The following is a 17,303-nucleotide window of genomic DNA, read 5'->3' as shown; positions in this document are numbered from 1 at the left end:
CTAATGTAATTTTTTGCTCTGGTTTTGTGTTTGGGATGGTGCATCCTGTTGGTTTTAGTCACTTGTGAGTTCACTTTGAGTGTATTCATATGCTATGTCATACAGTAGTTTCTCTTAAGCCTCATTAAATGGGGCTGATTGAGCTTCACAGCAAGCATGCTGTCGGAATCTGCTTAGCAAGAAGTGCAGTTGGAATCGAATGCTTCGGTAGAAAAACACAGGCAAGTCTATATAATTCTTTATGTCCTGGCTGATATATCGGTTTATATTTGCTTGGATTTTAATCTCTCATATTAGTTGCTTTTTTCTCCTTTATACCCTGAGAAAACCATAATTCAAAAAGAGTCATGTACCAAAATGTTCATTGAAGCTCTGTTTACAATAGCCAGGACATGGAAGCAACCTAAGTGTCCATCAACAGATGAATGGATAAAGAAGATGTGGCACATATATACAATGGAATATTACTCAGCCATAAAAAGAAATGAAATTGAGTTATTTGTGGTGAGGTGGATGGGCATAGAATCTGTCATACAGAGCGAAGTAAGTCAGAAAGAGAAAAACAAATACTGTATGCTAACATATATATGTGGAATCTAAGAAAAAAATAGTCATGAAGAACCTAGGGGTAAGATGGGAATAAAGACACAGACCTACTAGAGCATGGACTTGAGGAAATTGGGAGGGGGATTGGGAGGCTGTGACGAGGTGAGAGAGTGGCATGGACACATATACACTACCAAGCATAAAGTGGATAGCTAGTGGGATGCAGCCGCGTAGCACAGGGAGATCAGCTAGGTGGTTTGTGACCTCCTAGAGGGGTGGGATAGGGAGGGTGGGAGGGAGGGAGACACAGGAGGGAAGAGATGTGGGAACATGTGTATATGTATAACTGATTCACTTTGTTATGAAGCAGAAATTAACACACCATTGTAAAGCAATTATACTACAATAAAGATGTTTAAAAAAAAGAATAACAGCAGAAAAAAAAATAGATGACGTCGTGTAGTCGGAGGTCATGCGTGTATGCAGCACTTGTGGAGAGTTTTCAGGCAGGATCACGGGAATGTCGACGAGACAATAAAATATTTTGCTAGTGCCAGTGAAGTTGTCCAGTTTCTTCATTTTTAGTGTGTATTTGTTTTGAAAATGCCTATGTTTTAGGACAATCACTAGTACGGTGGAAAGCACAGTCTCCTCAGTGTAGGGACTGTGATAGAAAATGACAGAGGCTGCCTTTTCTGTGGGTATACAGTCACTAGGAAAACTCCTTAGGAAAACTTAGAAACTGTTATCTGGCTGTATATCAGTAGCTCATAATATATAGGTAGAAGGATAGAAAATATTTCTTTTTATGGATAATTGCATTAGATGCAAGGTTTTTAAAGTGGGTAAAATTGTTTATAGTCTCTTACTGGACATGAATGAAGTCAGTGTTTAAAAATTAGAGGCAGAAAATGACATTGGAGAAAGATCTATTTTCTTTTGCATGATTTTATACTATTCTAATATAATTAAGCACATATATATTATTTCTGCCACGGAGAGTCGAGTTGTTTGATTTTTGGAACAGGACACAAATAGACTGCTTACATACCTGTTACACAAGGAGATTTTGTCAGAGGCATTTGCACTGTGTGGAAGAAAATAATTCAACTTTCACTCATAGGGATTGTGGCTTCTCAGAATTCATGATGCATAAAAAAATCAGTCATTTTAATGTTAATCTTGTTTATTGTGATGAACTATGAGTGCAGAAAAGATTGGTTTTGTTTATTAACACTTTCCTTTGCAAAGTCCTTATATGACTAATATCAATGCGCAGCTTATCTAGCAAAATGCAAGTGTTAAGAGTTTGCCTCCAGAGTACTGAGGCTGTCAACTCAGACTAGTTGAAATGCTAATTACCAAGTGATACATCCAAACTGATTTCAAGTGTGACTAGATAGTTGATGGATACCTGCACACGCACACGCAGACAGAAACAAGCCCTCTGTTGAAAGACGAGATGTGTCAAATACCAAAAATGTCGTCAATATAAGTCATTTTCAAAATTGTATAGGGGAAGTGAGCAAAAAGAGAATTTATGATGACAATAAAGGATGAGTCAAAGCCTAGAGTGATAAAATTCAGTTGACAAATTGAATAGCATTTGTTGCTACCTTTCAAATCTGCAATGACACCTTTGAAGCAAATTTAATCTTGGCTAAGGTATTTGTCTGTTATTGGGAACTATCTATATATTTCTCTGCGTTTAGTCTGCAATCATCTCTAGATAATAAATTTTGTTTCTTAATATGTAATTAGACTTTTTATCCTTCTATTCTCCAGGGTTTTCTTTTTAATATAAATGACGGCAAAAGCATTTATCATTTTAAGACTCCTGGGTTTTCCAATGTTCTAACATGCCCTCTGCAAATCTCTTGGTAAATAAGACAATTTGAGATTATCTTTCTATAGTACCCAGTAGGTTTGCAAATATAAGGGAAAGCATACATAAACCGAAAATACTTTGTTACTTAATTTGTATGCATTGTTTTTGAGACATAACTATCTCAGAGGTACTGGTTCCAGGCTCTACATGAAGCCCAGGATAAATTTTCCGACTCTGAAAAAAATTACAAAACTATGCTTTAAAATATTTACATTTTATGTCACTGAGTCTTTACTGTGCATTTTCATTGCACAGAATGCCATTTAAAGACTTAAGCAATACAATCGTGCTTTAGTCTTTCACTTAGCAGAAGGACAAATAGTTCCAAAGTGACTTTTCTGTCATTTTCCTGATTAGTGCCATTTTACTGCCTGCTTTTGGCAGATGGATATTTCATTACTAATCACGATGAAATTCTAGAGTATTACTGATATTCAAGTGATATTTACCATAGGATTCCAACTCCATAGAAATTGCCTCAGACTCATCCACTGGCTGGGATTTACCTTTTAAATGTATTGCAATGTCAAAGACTGAATAGAAACCCTGGTTCGGTCTCCTGACGTATCCTGGCTACGTTTTGGGTTAATTATATAATTTTTTTTTTTAAAGATCTACAATGCAACTACGAGAAGTCAGCCATTTCCAGAATATCATAGGTGTATAAGAAGAAATGCAATTCTGGATTTAAGACTAGTGAAGTCTGGCATTCAGGTATTTGATTATTATAATCAGGTTTTCATAGCACTGATGGTAGTGAGGTTTCTGTTTTTATTTTCTGTGAATAAAATTATAATTTGGATATAGAAATTTTAGGCAGTTAAAGAACATTTGATCAGAGTCTAAAATACATATATACCTGTGTAATGACAATCCTAAAGAGCTAAAGTGATGAGGGAACACTTCTTTAGAGAGGGCTGCTCCAAAGGGTTTTAGCAGAATACATCATGTTCCATTGCTAATTTACAGTGACAATTCAAATCACCAGGTATTTATTAAGCATTTTTTGTGTGCCGGGTACATGTAGGAAAAGTAGAATAAAACTGCATGTGCTATATTCTGTTCAACTGTTAATTAATTGTTTAAGTAAAGGCTGCAGCTAAATGTTAAGTCTATTTAGATGGTGCATTTACTCTAAGAAACATTGGCTATGTGTGGTCAAGGCAATTTTTACATACTGATTACAAAGTACCTATTATAAAAGAAATGAATTTAATAAGCAGTTACAGGATTCTTTTAAATGTTGCTAGCAACAGTCAACTTTGGTTAGGGATTGATTGTACAGTTTCTGAATTATACAAATTATTACTTTTCTTCTTTCTTATCCTGTGTTTTGCTCCTTTTTTCCCTCCATGAAGCCAGGACAGGTAACACTTTATATTATACATTCCATTTTGCTACTTATTAGTTCCTATGGGAAATGATTTAATGGGAGAAGAAGTTGAATATGATGTTTAAGATAATCTGTGAATTGATTTCAATTATCCGTGCTATCTTTATACACTGGTGTCATGGCTAAGTAGAAGTTGAATATAATATCAAAATATAACTGAAGCATGCCAGTTACATCAAAGAAAGCATCAATATTTTTGTTATAATTTCAAAAGTGAGTAGACCTTTCATAAACACAGAATCAGAAAAGCAGATAGCATGGAGAATTTTGCTACCATATAAAGCCCTTATTGAATTTTACAACTAACACAAGGATTTGAAACACATTAATTAGCAGCTGGGGAATGTTAGCAGAACACAAATAAAATAGACATTACCATTTAAGACAGAGCCTCTAGTACATTCACTTAGTAATAAGTGAAAAGATTATTAACTAAGTTTCCAGATACCATCAATGGTGTTTACTCTGCTGAACTGTAAACCAGTTTTGGCTATGTATAAGATGATATAGAACTGCCAACAGCAGGTGGGTTTGAATATCCCCTCTCTTTTTTAAACCTACATGTAAATATCAAAAGTAAAAAAGGAAATTGCTAATTTCAGATGCTGAAATATTGTCATTACTGAAGATTCAATTTTACAGAAGATAATAAATTATAAAAATATAAGAAACATGTAAGTAAAGAAAATAGCAAGAATATCAGAGTCAAATCCTGGGAAACACCATCAACGTGGATGAAATTTTTGCCGAAGGTGGGAGATTCCTCTTTTTAAATGAATCAAACTTCACTTTACTGAATGACATCCTAGGGATGACTCTTAAAATATAAGCATTTCTTGATTTTCTATATGAATGGGGGTTTAGAGTGGTATGGATATTTGGAAATTGTGTATATTTAAACAAAATTTGTTATATATTACAAAACTACTTTTGGAGTGGGACATGGTGAATTTAACTTGCTAATTGCATATTATATTAAGCTTACAAGGGCAAGGGAAAGAGGATAAGTGGCAGGGGAGAACCAGATTGGGATAAAAAAATGCTATGGATAATACGTATGCAGTTAATTGAGACTTACCTGTTTATTTTGACATTTTGCTTGATGTTCTGTTGAATAATCATTGAAAAAGCTGCTTTCTTTTATATTTGTAGCTTATGCAGATATCACCAGAGGGTACAATTTTAATACACTGAAAGAACATAAATGACCTAGATTTCTAAAGGTGTAAGGTTTTTATGAATATATCAATATGCATTACAGTCACAGAAAACAGGATTAATTTGACAGAATTCATGTTAGTCATGGAAATTCTGGAGTCCTTAAGGAGGCAGGAGTGGTAGTTGGACCGGGGGTAGTGTTGGGGGTGGGGTAGTACACACAGATATATTTTCTCTCCACTCATGAAGGTGTTTATCTGTATGACTTACACTCCAAACATATTTTGAACACCATCTATGAACGTATTTGTCCATGACTCCATCTTGAGTAAAATCCCTGTTTTCTTAGAGTCAGAGATTGTGTCTGGCTAGTGCAAGTAGGAATTTCACTGTATTTGCATCACCACGCTTCATGTTTAGCCTTTCTGAGAACTCACCAATTCTGGCTGAGGACATTTCTGATCATTCTATTTATTTATTTTTGTTAGTTATTTTATGCTTTAGTTCCTTTTAACAGTCAAGCACTGCAATTCTGACAGGCACAGTCATGTCAGCAATTAACCCAAAACTTTGCCAAATAATTAATATACACATAATAAAATAATAACAGCCCAATTGCTCTCTGCTACAGTGGGGGTCTCTTTTGTAATGGATAAAAGGAATGAAGTCACCAAGACTGTAAACTTACTTGGTGACTGTATGTTAACTAAAGTGCAGCTTCTGTTCATTTACATTCTTGATGTGGTTATAAATGCAGCAATTGAGTGCTTCAGAGACACAGCTAAAAAGGAAAAAAAGAATCAAGGGAGAATTTCAGAGGGCTATGAAAGGATAGACCAGGAATCTTCTGAAATTTTTTATTAAATATTTTAATAATTGAAGAGTTTAAAGTTCATTAAACATTAAACAATTAAATGCTTCATTTTTAAAATGACAAATCTGAAAAGAGAAGGTTTATTTTTACTGATGATGTGGGAATTTTGCTTGGTGTGTAACAATTAAAGTGAAGAATTAACAGAATAATTCTATTCTTTAAAAATGATATCCAAATAAAAATCTCTGTTAATGTTTCATTGCTATAAGATGTCAGTAATGGATCTTCAAATCTCTCTGGTAATACAATTTTCTCTCTTGTATATTAATGATTTCTTACAGTTATTATAAAGTTTCTATTTACTTTTGGGTTCATAATTATGGAAAGAAATTCTAAATGTCCTTTATAATTTTGGGGAGAGGTATACAGAGAAATCTTAAAATGTCCATAGCTGCTATTTAAATAAACAAAATACTTTCCTTTTAATACTGTCAATACAAACAGCCTGACCTTTCTTGTTTCCCAAATGATTCTGAGACCAGAGCTTATTAGACAGTTTACCCAATACCCAGCTTTCTTTTGGCATTGTTTAACTGGAAAATATCACAAAACATAATTTCTAAATTGGGTTATAATATTTTGCCTCAATTTTGAACAACCATTTGTTTAAACAAATGTGTAGGTAATTTACTGATATAAGTAGCAATATTGATGTACCTACTTTTGGTTTTGCAGAGAAATATTTTTCATGTTGTGTGTTAGCACTGTGACCAAATCTGCTTTAGGAATAAACAGTATGGAGTGATTTGGAGGTGGGGAGGACTTATCAAAATATCTCTGGTAACTGCCTAAAATTCATCCATGAAAGACTACTTCTTTGAACCTTGAACAAATTTAGTGTCTTAGACTCCCTTACTACATTTTAAATATCCAATAGTCAGGGGAACACCTTAAAGCAAACCATTATCAAATGAGAGTTTACTGGAAATTCATTTTCCTGAATAAGGCCCATTTAGATTGGAAGATAGAATGAGTATTTGAAGGAATGAAAGGAGGGGGTCTGTTGGCAGTGGGTGGTTAACAACAGAAAATGACTTAAAATTTTGCATTTGCATTGCTTCTATTTGTGACTAAATCCAGATATTGCCTTTCTCTGAGGTCAGAATTTTAAAATAAGACCCTGATCTCAACCTATGCTAAAAGGTTGGCCCTTTGAATTTTAAATAATCCTTTTCTTGTTAGGTTTAATGATGTATTCATTCATTATTTTTCTGGTTCTTTTTGAGACTTGTCCTTGTCGTGGCAATTATACCCACAAATTTAATACTTATCAAATAAATGTAAAGAAATAAATATAAAATATCTCAATTTGCATGAAGAAGCTATGAGAGAAGACAGCAGTATCAATTTAGAGAACTTCAAAACCTACAGATTACTTAATTATGCCTTTTTTTTACTTGTCAGATTCAATTGATTACATTAAAATCCAGCATTAGAATTCTTTTTCCTAATAAAGCATGATTATAGTGGGACTTAAAGGAATATTAGATAATGATGTGGAATCACTGAATCTGTCTTTAGGTAAAGAATCAATAAAACTGACCATAATTTCTTTCCATAATTATAAACTACCCAAAAGTAAATAGAAACTTTATAATAACTGAAAGAAATCATTAATATACAAGAGAGAAAATTGTATTACCAGAGAGATTTGAAGATCCATTACTGACATCTTATAGCAATGAAACATTAACAGAGATTTTTATTTGGATATCATTTTTAAAGAATAGAATTATTCTGTTAATCCTTCACTTTAGTTGTTACACACCAAGCAAAATTCCCACATCATCAGTAAAACTGACCATAAATCTAAGTATAACACTTAGATTTTCACAGGATAAAAAGAAATTTGGCATACACAATTTTCTTTATTAGGCTGAGTTATAAAAATGATATGTTATTATTTAAATAGTCACGATTCAAAAGCAAAATCTAGTTTTGATTTTCCCCTTTAGAAAATATGTAAGTGGGGCTTCCCTGGTGGCGCAGTGTTTGAAAGTCGGCCTGCCGATACAGGGGACACAGGTTTGTGTCCTGGTCCAGGAAGATCGCACATGCTGCGGAGCGGCTAGGCCCATGAGCCATGGCCGCTGAGCCTGCGCGTCCGGAGCCTGCGCTCCGCAACAGGAGAAGCCACAACAGTGAGAGGCCTGCGTACCGCAAAAAAAAAAAAAAAAAAAAAAAAAAAAAAAAAAAAAAAAATGTAAGTGATGTTGGGGGAAAACTGACAGAAAGAAAAAATATTTGAAGTACTTTACATTAGATTCATTCAACTGTAGAGTTGGGATGAACCTTACAGACCATTTAATTCAGTCCTCTTGTTTAGCCATTGAACACTCTAAGGTCTATAGAAAGGAAGTTAATGGCCCAGAACTCAAGCTTTCTGAATGCTAGTTGTATATACTTTTCAATATAACATTTTTTGCCATTCTGCTGATTTCTTTCTATTTCATGTGCTGAGTACATTTGGAGTTTCTTTTTCTCATTCTAATTAATTTGTTTCATCCTATTAATTTTCATTAAAATAAAATTGAATAGATTCGAAAGAGGATAACTTTGAAAAATTAACTAGCTTAAAAATGGTCTGGCTGTTGAGCCTGTGTTTGTGGCTGTAAAGGGGTAACATTTGGCTTGTCTAAAACTAATGCCTGATGCCTGTGGATGAGTGACTCTGATTCCAAATGGAAAGCCTTCTTATTAAAATTTTGTAAACACACGAAGAAATAAAGTCATATCTCACCACCCAGAGATAGAAATAGCTGTTAACTTTTAGTATATTCCAGCATACTTTTCATTGACTAAGTGTATTTTAAACATATATATGATTTTTAAAAAACAAAAGTTAGTTTTTTAAGGAAGGGTGGGATAGGGAGGGTAGGAGGGAGGGAGACGCAAGAGGGAAGAGATATGGGAACATATGTATATGTATAACTAATTCACTTTGTTATAAAGCTGAAACTAACACACCATTGTAAAGCAATTATACTCTAATAAAGATGTAAAAAAATATTGGATTTTATATGTATATATAAATAAATATAAATAATTTAATCCTGACTCTTCAACTCAACACAAATAACATTATCTATTGACATTAAATATTCAGACATGATGTTTTGGCTGCAAAATACTCCACTTGGATGCCTCATAATTTATTTAACAAACACTCATTTATTTATGTTGCCTCTAATATTTTTCTTTTTAATAATTGTGTCTTTGAACATATACGCATACAAAAATATTAGCTCAAATCTCTGTTTATATTTTAAGAGTTAGAAAGTTAAGTCTATGGGTATGAATAATTGTAAAGATACATATATGCTGCCAAATCACTTTCTGGAGGGGTTGTACCACTTAATGATCTTACTAGGAATGTATGAAAATATTATGAGATTTTATATATATATATATATATATATATATATATATATATAATGTTTGCCAATTAAAAAGAAAAAATAAAACACCTCACAATTTCATTGTTTTAATGATAATATCCTTGTTGCTATTGAGTTTGAATTGCTTTGTATATTTATTAGTCCATGTATTTCTTTTTTTATTTTTATTTTTTCAAGTCCTCTGTACACTTTTCTAATGAGTGTTAGACATTTTCTTATTGATATGTAAGAATATTTTATATAATAAAGATATTAATCTGTTATATTTATTGCAAATATTTTTATCAGTTTTTCATTTAACTTTTAGTGTTGTTTATGGCATTTTGACATATAGGGAGACTTTTTAAACTTTTGTCATCACATAGACTTTTTCAGTAGTTCTTATGCTTAGAAAGTCCTTACCAATCTTAGATCCAGCAAAAGTTTCCCTTATCTTCTCTTTAAAGATTTTTATTGAACTATTTGATCTATTTGGAATGAATTTTGATAGTAAGTGTGAGTGATGATACAGCTTTTTTTTAATTAGCTAAAATAATTGTTTCATAAAAATTTTTTAAATAATATTTTTCCCCACCACTTTGTGATGGCACGATTCTGATAAAGTTGGAGGTTCCCTTTAGAAAGCTACCACAATAGTATTCTCCCCTGAAAATTCTGGAGCTACTTAGTGCATTCCAAAATGTTATCCATAGTTTTGTAATTATGCACATTCCACGCTCTTTGATCACAGGGTCCATAGCTTAATTCAAATGTTTTCCTGCCTCCACCCTCTTAGTACCTAGGACAGTTCTGGATACAACAGTAGGTATTCAATATGGCACAGTGGCTACTGATGATGGCTCTGGACCTGGAATCTCTAGGTTTGAATATTGGCTCTGCCAAATATTGCTTTTTGCAAGTAATTTAACTTCTCTAAATCTCAGTTTCCCTATCTGTGAAATAGGATTCAAAAATTATATGTATTTTTTTTTTTTAGTTTGGCTAGAAGATTTATTTAGGGAGAAAGTGGGAGATAATACAGGGATGAAGTGCTTAGATATTTTCATTTTTGGTAGAACTTTATTTTTAATTCAGTTGATGAACTAATTGTAAAATTCTCTTAATCAGACTATATAATCTAGAATATCTGGATTGCAAACTCTTTGAAGACAAGTCTAGCTTGCTGAATGAGTGAGTGAATGCTGGCCTAGAGTTTTCAAGGAAAACCTTGGATATGTGATTTTTGAGAGATTTTCATCTGAATGGCTAAATTAAAAGGTTTTGATTTTAAAAAGATAAGCTCCAGTTACCTAGAAAATTCACTTGTATATATCACTTCATTTCCCAACAATATTTGTTAAATGAAGCATTACTCATTTGGTAATTGAAGTGTTTTTTTTTTGTTCCAAAGAAATGAATACCATAAATGTATTTGTTTCCCTGATTGTCTCATTTATCACATTCATGTACACTGACACTTTCTTTATGTGCTCCAAACTTTTGATATTTTGTCATTTGAATGTGCTCATTTTCTGGTTGTAAAAGAAATACCTGAATGTTTACTAAATATATAATATTGTGAATTGTGAATATCTTGGAGATAATTCTCTTTTGCTTCAAAAATGAAAAATATCACCCTGTGATGTGAGACAGCCGGTGAAGGTTGCTAAGTAGTTTTCTTTTTCTTTTCTTTTTTTTACATCTTTGTTGGAGTATAATTGCTTTACAATGGTGTGTTAGTTTTGGCTTTATAACAAAGTGAATTAGTTATACATATACATATGTTCCCATATCTCTTCCCTCTTGTGCCTCCCTCTCTCACACCCTCCCTATCCCACACCTCTAGGTGGTCACAAAGCACGGAGCAGATCTCCCTGTGCTGTGCAGCAGCTTCCCACTAGCTATATATTTTACGTTTGGTAGTGTATATATGTCCATGTCACTCTCTCACTTTATCACAGCTTCGCCTTCCCCTTCCCCATATCCTCAAGTCCATTCTCTAGTACGTCTGTGTCTTTATTCCCCTCTTACACCTAGGTTCTTCATGACTATTTTTTTCCTTAGATCCTATATATGTGTTAGCATACGGTATTTGTCTAACGCTTTCTGACTTACTTCACTCTGTATGACAGACTCTAGGTCCATCCACCACACTACAAATAACTCAATTTCGTTTCTTTTTATGGCTGAGTAATACTCCATTGTATATATGTGCCAATCTTCTTTATCCATTCATCCGATGATGGACACTTAGGTTGTTTCCATCTCCTGGCTATTGCAAATAGAGCTGCAATGAACATTTTGGTACATGACTCTTTTTGAAATATGGTTTTCTCAGGGTATATGCCCAGTAGTGGGATTGCTGGGTCATATGGTAGTTCTATTTGTAGTTTTTTACGGAACCTCCATACTGTTCTCCATAGTGGCTGTACCAATAAACCTTCCCACCAGCAGTGCAAGAGTGTTCCCTTTTCTCCACACCCACTTCAGCATTTATTGTTTATAGAGTTTTTGATGATGGCCATCCTGGCAGGTGTGAGATGATATCTAACATAGTTTTGATTTGCATTTCTCTAATGATTGATGATGTTGAGCATTCTTTCATGTGATTGTTGGCAGTCTGTATACCTTCTTTGAAGAAATGTCTATTTAGGTCTTCTGCCCATTTTTGAATTGGGTTGTTTGTTTTTTTTTATTGAGTTGCATGAGCTGCTTGTAAATTTTAGAGATTAATGCTTTGTCAGTTGCATCACTTGCACATATTTTCTCCCATTCTGAGGGTTGTCTTTTGGGCTTTTTTATGGTTTCCTTTGCTGTGCAAAAGATGTTAAGTTTCATTAGATCCCATTTGTTTATTTTTGTTTTTATTTCCATTTCTCTAGGAGGTGGGTTAAAAAGGATGTTGCTGTGATTTATGTCATAGAGTGTTCTGGCTATGTTTTCCTCAAAGAGTTTGATTGTTTCTGCCCTTACATTTTGGTCATTAATCCACTTTGAGCTTATTTTTGTGTATGGTGTTAGGGAGTGTTCTAATCTCATACTTTTACATATACCTGTCCAGTTTTCCCAGCACCACTTATTAAAGAGGCTGTCCTTCCTCCACTGAACATTCCTGCCTCCTTTAACAAAGACAAGGTGACCATATGTGCGTGGGTATATCTCTGGGCTTTCTATCCTGTTCCATTGATCTATATTTCTGTTTTTGTGCCAGTACCATACCATCTTGATTACTGTAGCTTTGTAGTATACTCTGAAGTCAGGGAGCCTGATTATTCCAGCTCTATTTTTTATCCTCAAGATTGCTTTGGCTATTCAGGGTCTTTTGTGTTTCCATACAAATTGTGAAAGTTTTTGTTCTGCTTACTTCTGTGAAAAATGCCAGTGGTAGTTTGACAGGGATTGCATTGAATCTGTAGAGTGCGTTGGGTAGTAGAGTGATTTCCACAATGTTGATTCTTCCAATCCAAGAACATGATATACCTCTGCATCTATTTGTATCATCTTTAATTTCTTTCATCAGCATCTTATAATTTTCTGCATACAGGTATTTTGTATCCTTAGGTATTTTTTTTCCTAGATATTTTATTCTTTTTTTTTGCAATGGTAAATGGGACTGTTTTCTTGATTTCACTTTCAGATTTTTCATCATTAGTGTATAGGAATGCCAGAGATTACTGTGCATTAATTTTTATCCTGCTAATTTACCAAATTCATTGATTAGTTCTACTAGCTTTCTGGTAGCATCTTTAGGATTCTCTATGTATAGTATCATGTCTTCTGCAAACAGTGACAGCTTTACTTCTTCTATTCCATTTTGGATTCCATTTATTTCCTTTTCTTCTCTGATTGGTGTGGCTAAATCTTCCAAATCTATGTTGGATAAGAGTGGAGAGTGGGCAACCTTGTCTTGTTCCTGATATTAGTGGAAATGCTTTCAGTTTTTCACCATTGAGGATGATGTTGGCTGTGGGTTTGTCATATATGGCCTTTATTATGTTGAGGAAAGTTCCCTCTATGCCTACTTTCTGAAGGGTTTTTATCATAAATGGGTGTTGAATTTTGTTGAAACCTTTCTCTTCATCTATTGAGATGACCATATGTTTTTTTATCCTTCAATTGGTTAATATGGTGTATCACGTTGATTGATTTGGGTATATTGAAGAATCATTGCATTCCTGGAATAAACCCCACTTGATCATGGTGTATGAACCTTTAAATGTGCTTTTGGATTCTGCTTGCTAATATTTTGTTGAGGATTTTTGCATCTATGTTCATCAGTGATATTGGCCTGTAGTTTTCTTTCTTTGTGACATCCTTGTCTGGTTTTGGTAGCAAGATGATGGTGGCTTTGTAGAATGAGTTTGCGGGTGTTCCTCTGTCTGCTATATTTTGGAAGAGTTGAGAAGGATAGTTGTTAGCTCTTCTATAAAAGTTTGATAGAATTCACCTGTGAAGCCATTTGGTCCTGGGCTTTTGTTTGTTGGAAGATTTTTAATCACAGTTTCAATTTCAGTGCTTGTGATTGGTTTGTTCATATTTTCTATTTCTTCCTGATTCAGTCTTGGCAGGTTGTGCATTTCTAAGAACTTGTCCATTTCTTCCAGGTTGTCCATTTTTTTGGCACAGGGTTGCTTGTAGTAATCTCTCATGATCTTTAGTATTTCTGCAGTGTCAGTTGTTACTTCTCCTTTTTCATTTCTAATTCTATTGATTTGAGTCTTCTCCCTTTTTTTTCTGATGAGTCTGGCTAATGGTTAATCAATTTTGTTTATTTTCTCAAAGGACTAGCTTTAAGTTTTATTGATCATTGCTATCATTTCCTTCATTTCTTTTTCATTTATTTCTGATCTGATGTTTATGATTTCTTTCCTTCTACTAAGTTTGGTTTTTTTTGTTCTGTCTCTTATTGCTTTAGGTGCAAGGCTAGGTTGTTTATTCAAGATATTTCCTGTTTCTTAAGGTAGAATTATATTGCTATAAACTTCCCTCTTATAACTGCTTTTGCTGCATCCCATAGATTTTGGGTTGTCATGTCTCCAGTGACATTTGTTTCTAGGTATTTTTTTATTTCCTCTTTGATTTCTTAAGTGATCACTTCGTTATTAAGTAGTGTATTGTTTAGCCTCCATGTGTTTGTACTTTTTTACAGACCTTTTCCTGTAATTGATATGTAGGCTCATAACACAGTGGTCGGAAAAGATACTTGATACAATGTCAATTTTCTTAAATTTACCAAGGCTTGCTTTGTGACCCAAGATATGATGTATCTGGGAGAATGTTCCATGAGCACTTGAGAAAAATGTGTATTCTGTTGCTTTTGGATGGAATGCCTTATAAATATTATTTATGTCCGTCTTGTTTAATGTATCATTTAAAGCTTGTGTTTCCTTATTTATTTACATTTTGGATGATCTGTCCATTAGTGAGAGTGGGGTGTTAAAGTCCCCTACTATGAATGTGTTACTGTCGATTTCTCCTTTATGGCTGTTAGTATTTGCCTTATGTATTGAGGTGCTCCTATGTTGGGTGCATAAATATTTGCAATTGTTATATCTTCTTCTTGGATTAATCCCTTGATCATTATGTAATGTCCTTCTTTGTCTCTTCTAATAGTCTTTATTTTAAAGACTATTTTGTCTGATATGAGAATTGCTACTCCAGCTTTCTTTTGGTATCAATCTGCATGGAATATCTTTTTCCATCACCTCATTTTCAGTCTGTATGTGTCTCTAGTTCTGAAGTGGGTCTCTTGCAGACAGCATACATGTGGGTCTTGTTTTTGTGTCCATTCAGCCAGTATGTGTCTTTTGGTGGGAGCATTTAATACATTTACATTTAAGGTAATTGTCGATATGTATGTTCCTATTCCCATTTTATTAATTGTTTTGGGTTTGTTGTTGTAGGTCTTTTCCTTCTCTTGTGTTTCTTGCCTAGAGAAAATCCTTTAGCATTTGTTGTAAAGCTGGTTTGGTGGTGCTGAACTCTCTCCGCTTTTGCTTTTCTGTAAAGGTTTTAATTTCTCCGTCAAATCTGAATGAGATCCTTGCTGGGTACAGTAATCTTTGTTGTAGGTTTTTCCCCTTCGTAACTTTAAATATGTCTTGCCAGTCCCTCTGGCTTGCAGAGTTTCTGCTGGAAGATCAGCTCTTAACCTTATGGGGATTCCCTTGTGTGTTATTTGTTGTTTTTCCCTTGCTGATTTTAATATGTTTTCTTTGTATTTAATTTTTGACAGTTTGATTAATATGTGTCTTGGCATGTTTCTCCTTGGGTTTATCCTGTATGGGACTCTCTGTGATTCCTGGACTTGATTAACTCTTTCCTTTCCCATATTAGGGAAGTTTTGAACTACAGTCTCTTCAAATATTTTCTCAGTCCCTTTCTTTTTCTCTTCATCTTCTGGAACCCCTATAATTCGAATGTTGGTGCATTTAATGTTGTCCCAGAAGTCTCTGAGACTGTCCTAACGTCTTTTCATTCTTTTTTCTTTATTCTGCTCTTCAGTAGTTATTTCCACTATTTATCTTCCAGGTCACTTATCCGTTTTTCTCCCTCAGTTATTCTGCTATTGATCCCTTCTAGAGTATTTTAAATTTCATTTATTGTGTTGTTCATCATTGCTTGTTTTATCTTTAGTTCTTCTAAGTCCTTGTTAAATGTTTCCTGCATTTTCTCTGTTTTATTTCCAAGACTTTGGATCATCTTTACTGTCATTATTCTGAATTCTTTCTCAGGTAGACTGACTACTTCCTCTTCATTTGTTAGGTCTGTTGGGTTTTTATCTTGCTCCTTCGTCTGTTGTGTGTTTTCCTGTCTTCTCATTTTGCTTATATTACTGTGTTTGCAGTCTCCTTTTTGCGGGCTGCAGGCTCGTAGTTCCCGTTGCCTTTGGTGTCTGTCCCCAGTGGCTAAAGTTGTTTCAGTGCATTTTGTAAGCTTCCTTGTGGAGGGGACTAGTGCCTGTGTTCTGGTGGATGGGACTGGATCTTGTCTTTCTGGTGGGCAGGTCCACGTCTGGTGGTGTGTTTTGAGGTGTCTTTGGACTTATTATGATTTTAGGCAGCCTCTCTGCTAATGGGTGGTGTTGTGTTCCTGTCTTGCTAGTTTTTTGGCATATTGTGTCCAGCACTGTAGCTTGCTGGTTGTTGAGTGAAGTTGGGTGCTAATGTTGAGATGGAGATCTCTGGGAGATTTTTGCCATTTGATATTATGTGGAGCTGGGAGGTCTCTTGTGGACCAGTGTCCTGAAGTTGGCTCTCCCACCTCAGAGGCACAGCACTGACTCCTGGCTGGAGCACCAAGAGCCTTTCATCCACATGGCTCAGAATAAAAGGGAGAAAATATAGAAAGAAAGAAAGAAAGAGGATAAAATAAAATAAAATAAAGTAAGCAATAATAAAATACATTTATTAAAATAAAAAAATAATTATTAAGAATACAATTTTTTTTAACATAATAAAACCAAAAATGGATGGATAGAACTGTAAGACAAATGGTGAAAGCAAAGCTATACAGACAAAATCTCACACAGAAACATACACATACACTCTCACAAAAAGGGGAAAAGGGGAAAATATCATAAATCTTGCTCTCAAAGTCCTCCTCCTCATTTTGGGATGATTCGTTGTCTATTCAGGTATTCCACAGATGCAGGGTACATCAAGTTGATTGTGGAGATTTAATCTGGTGCTCCTGAGGCTGCTGGGAGAGATTTCCCTTTCCCTTCTTTGTTGGCACAGATCCCGGGGCTCAGCTTTTAATTTGGCCCCGCCGCTTCATGTAGGTTGCCTGAGGGCGTCTGTTCTTCACTCAGATACCACGGGGTTAAAGGAGCAGCTGATTCGGGGGCTCTGGCTCACTCAGGCTGGAGGGAGGGAGGGTTACTGATGCGGGGTGCGCCTGCGGGGACAGAGGCTGGCGTGATGTTGCACCAGCCTGAGGCATGCCGTGCATTCTTCCGGGGAAGTTGTCCCTGGCAGTGACGGGCTGCCCAGGTTTCCTGGAAGAGAGGTATGGATAGTGTCCTGTGCTCGCACACAGGCTTCTTGGTGGCAGCAGCAGCAGCCT

The sequence above is a fragment of the Tursiops truncatus genome, chromosome X (assembly GCF_011762595.2).
Source record: "Tursiops truncatus isolate mTurTru1 chromosome X, mTurTru1.mat.Y, whole genome shotgun sequence".
Classification (NCBI taxonomy): Eukaryota; Metazoa; Chordata; class Mammalia; order Artiodactyla; family Delphinidae; genus Tursiops; species Tursiops truncatus.
Note: the sequence above shows the minus strand (reverse complement) of the source record.